Here is a 3,633-nt window from a genome sequence, read left to right on the forward strand (position 1 = left end):
CAACCCAAAAAGACTAGTCATCGTGCTCCTCCATCATCAATTACCGATGTGGGACTAAACCCAACGTCACACATCAACATCAACCCATGTGACCCCGAAGACTTGTTATCTAGCCTCCCCACCATGTGACCCATAAAAATTGTTCCGGGTTCCAAACCTCCCCACCATGATACCACATGTAACCCATAGAAATTATTCCGGGTTCCAAAACTCCCCACCATGATACCACATGTAACCCATAGAAATTATTCCGGGTTCCAAACCTCCCCACCATGATACCACTTGTTGCAGCCTGCTCCAGCACAGACCCAACCGGAGCCACAACTTTAAGTCCTGGGCTTACACAAATCAAAAGACTAGTCTGATGGGTGGGGATCGCCCCCACCTTTTAAATCGTGCTCCCCTATCATCAATTACCGATGTGGGACTAAACCCAACAGGCTAGCTAGTAACCATGGTCGTTTTTGTCTCTTCCCGAACTGAATCTTGACACGTCAAATCCGGACATCTATGTCCGTATCCAATGTCCGTACCCCAAAAAAAAGAAATTGTTGGGTCAGTACAACACGGTGTCATATCGGAAGTTCCGAACCAAGTTCCACACTTTCACTGTTTTCACCCTGCTGACTGGGCCTTGTGGCAAGCAGGAGCACATGCCGGCCCGTCCCGCCGTGCACCCGCGCGCGCCCACGAAACACAACACCGCCGCGGCGTTACGGCCCAAAACAGGGAGCCCCATCCGCCGCCTCCTCGTCATCCGGCGGCGCCGCGCGGCTGTACGCCTCACGAGAATGATAACGACTTCTGCTGATCCGCCGCGTCCCTTTCGTACGCCATCCAGGCCCCGGGGGGATAGCATACGCTGCGGCGCCGATCTGCAGTGCCCGCCGCCGCCTGACATTCTCACCTCTCTGCTGCCTGCTAATTCATCGGCCGCCACCTTGTTTTTACTGCCATGCATGTAGCAGTGGTAATTACAGTATGTCGGTACACTCATTGTCATGCAGTAACAGCCAGGAGAGTTCTGACTGCGCCCATGTGATGAACTGATGATGGGGTTTGATTTCTCCCTGCAGATACTACTACTGCAGTACTGCTATCGCTAAACATGAGAGGGATCGGGGCCCCTTTCTCCTACGTCCAGTCCAATTCAGGTGCGCTTTTTAATTTTTCGAATTGCCGAATCATTCCTTGCATTTTTTTTCTAGTACACATCTAGGCAAATTAGTTACAGTATGTAACCTGAACAAGAATTTCCTCCTATCTAGAAGTGCATAATTAATTAGCATACTTTATGTACCGGAGAAACGTTGGTTTCTAGATAAGTTCGGAAGAAAAGATTTATCATCCGTGGAAAGAATTAAAAGTTTCCCCTTGGTACGCACTCTTCGTTTGCTTCACGATATGTTCAGTGCTGGAGAAGCGTTCAGCATTCATCTACAGCATCCTTTGATGGCTCATGATAGCTTTCATAGGAAAGGCCAAGCAAAGTATCGAGCATGGACGGACGAGCACATTGCACCCACAAACCACACCAACTCTCTCACTCTCAGCCACAGGAGCGAGGCGTGTCGAGACGCTCTCGATGGCACACGAACAGCAGCTACTCCAGCTCGCACTGATCCGAGCCGAGCATCCGATGCAGAAAGTTCATGATCCCCTATGATTGTACACCTCTCGGTCCTGTTTGGCGAAGCTTAAGATTCTGAGAAATAGATGATTGGTAGCCAGTTTCTCAGAATATGGAAAAAGTGGGTTTCCCAGTTTCTGATTTTTAGTTCATTTTCTAGATTTTACAACTATATCTTTTTAAAATTTAATATAGGGGAGCTTTTATTCTATAAGCTCCCAAGCAGGCCCTCATTATCTCTCTGAAACTCTGCAGTACGTGCAAGGCAGCAGCGCAACACCAACATGCGTAGCAGAGGCATCAGCAGCAGCAGCAGCAGCATCAGCAGACAGTGCACCCGAAATCCAAGCGGGAGGCAATGATTAGGGGAAGGAAAATCCGGGGGGATGAAAAAAAAGGTTAATCTTTTTTTGCGCTCGTATGATTCGATGCGTAAAAGGGATCTTTGATCGTGGTAAACCATCATCATGAGCGATTAGTAGCGGTAGTAGGCGCCTCGAGATCCGCGCTGGGCCGGAGATGCCTTCCATGATGCTGCTGGGCGCCGATGGATCATGGATGGGAGCCAAGATGATCTGCCTGCTCCTCCTCGGCTCCTCTTTACCATTCTGCATCTCTATGCTTTGCTGTAGTATAGCCTAGCTTTCCTCGACTCTGCTTTGCTAGGGGGCATTTAACTATCTGCCACTTTTATTACATGGTAATTAAAAATTTATTACTCGCAGTCTATAACGAGCTAGCTGGGCTCCTTTGAGCATGTTATCTTAACGAGTTAATTTGGCTTGATTCATTAATCTTAATGAGTTAAAAGTCTAGCTTAGTTCTTGAGCGGTCTAGTTAAATTCGTTAGTTTTGTTGACGCGTTAATTATATAAACCTAATAATTTTAAATTTTATTATTATCTCATATACTAACTTAATACTCCCTCCATTCCAAATTGATCTACATATAGTTTTTTTAGATTATTCCTAAATAATCTTCACATTTGTCTTCATTTATTAAGTCTATTCGTTATTTGTGCGTTGGAGTAAATAGACATTAATGCATGCATCCATGCACACAAGTATTTATAGCCCACAAGCAATATCTTAATTTGCTATTGGCTAGAAAATATTGGGGATGGTACATGCATCGAATGTATTGCTAGAGTAAATATAGTATGAGAGAATTATTAGTTTTTCTTGGTTTTGGTGTACCTATTAAATATGTAGATCAATTTGGAATGAAGGGAGTACCAAATACTAACTAATAACTCACTTAAATATAAATAGTTTGGATGACTAATCACTAGTTAAGACACACTAACTATATAAAGATATGATGATGATAGTCTATATCAATGAGCTAAATGAGCATCATGCGAGTTGGCTCGTTATTCACGAGGTAAAAACTTAGATTTGTTTGACTCATTGTAACTCCAGTTCTAGCCAATCCAGCTTCGCTCGCTACGAACCAATCCGAGCCATAAGTTTCGAGTTTTGTTGAATAATTTGACGATGAAATTTTGATAGCAAATAATAGTTATAGTGAAGTTTGTCCGGGTTCAAAAAGTTATCTAGCTCCGCCGCTGGCCGGCTGCTGCTAGAACAGTTCTACCGTCTACGAATCTACAGGGCAGTACACTACTTCCACTCAACTGCTACTACTGCATTGTTCTCTACCGCCTAGTATGCTATACAACGCACGAATGACTTGTGGCCGGGGAAAGGGTGGTGATTAAAGCTGGTGCAATGCAATACATGCATGCACTCCTCTTTGCTCGCTTTTTCTACCCCCACTTTGGTTGGGAGCCTTTGAACCCCAGTGTGGCATGCAGCAGCAGCTGATGATTCCCATGCAAATATACTCCAAATCTGCCTTTGTGAGGATGTGTTTGTTGCTAGCTACTGCTACCATCTCTCCCTCATGGGCCACATCCCCGGCCTCCTTTGTGAGCTCCAAGGCATGCTGTCCTCGGCTATTATTTTCAAGCTCCAGCAGAGCCGCATGCCAATTGCTAATG

At 45.3% G+C, this 3,633-nt stretch overlaps 1 long non-coding RNA gene across 1 annotated transcript; it reads left to right on the forward strand.

The window, feature by feature from the left end:
• The first annotated feature begins 846 nt into the window (after positions 1–846).
• Positions 847–2,356, forward strand: LOC136356760 (uncharacterized). Its single transcript, XR_010741705.1, has 3 exons — positions 847–970; positions 1,077–1,154; positions 1,886–2,356. It is a non-coding gene; the product is annotated as an uncharacterized lncRNA (long non-coding RNA).
• Positions 2,357–3,633: the final 1,277 nt, after the last annotated feature.

Source organism: Oryza sativa, chromosome 5 (assembly GCF_034140825.1).
Source record: "Oryza sativa Japonica Group chromosome 5, ASM3414082v1".
Lineage (NCBI taxonomy): Eukaryota > Viridiplantae > Streptophyta > Magnoliopsida > Poales > Poaceae > Oryza > Oryza sativa.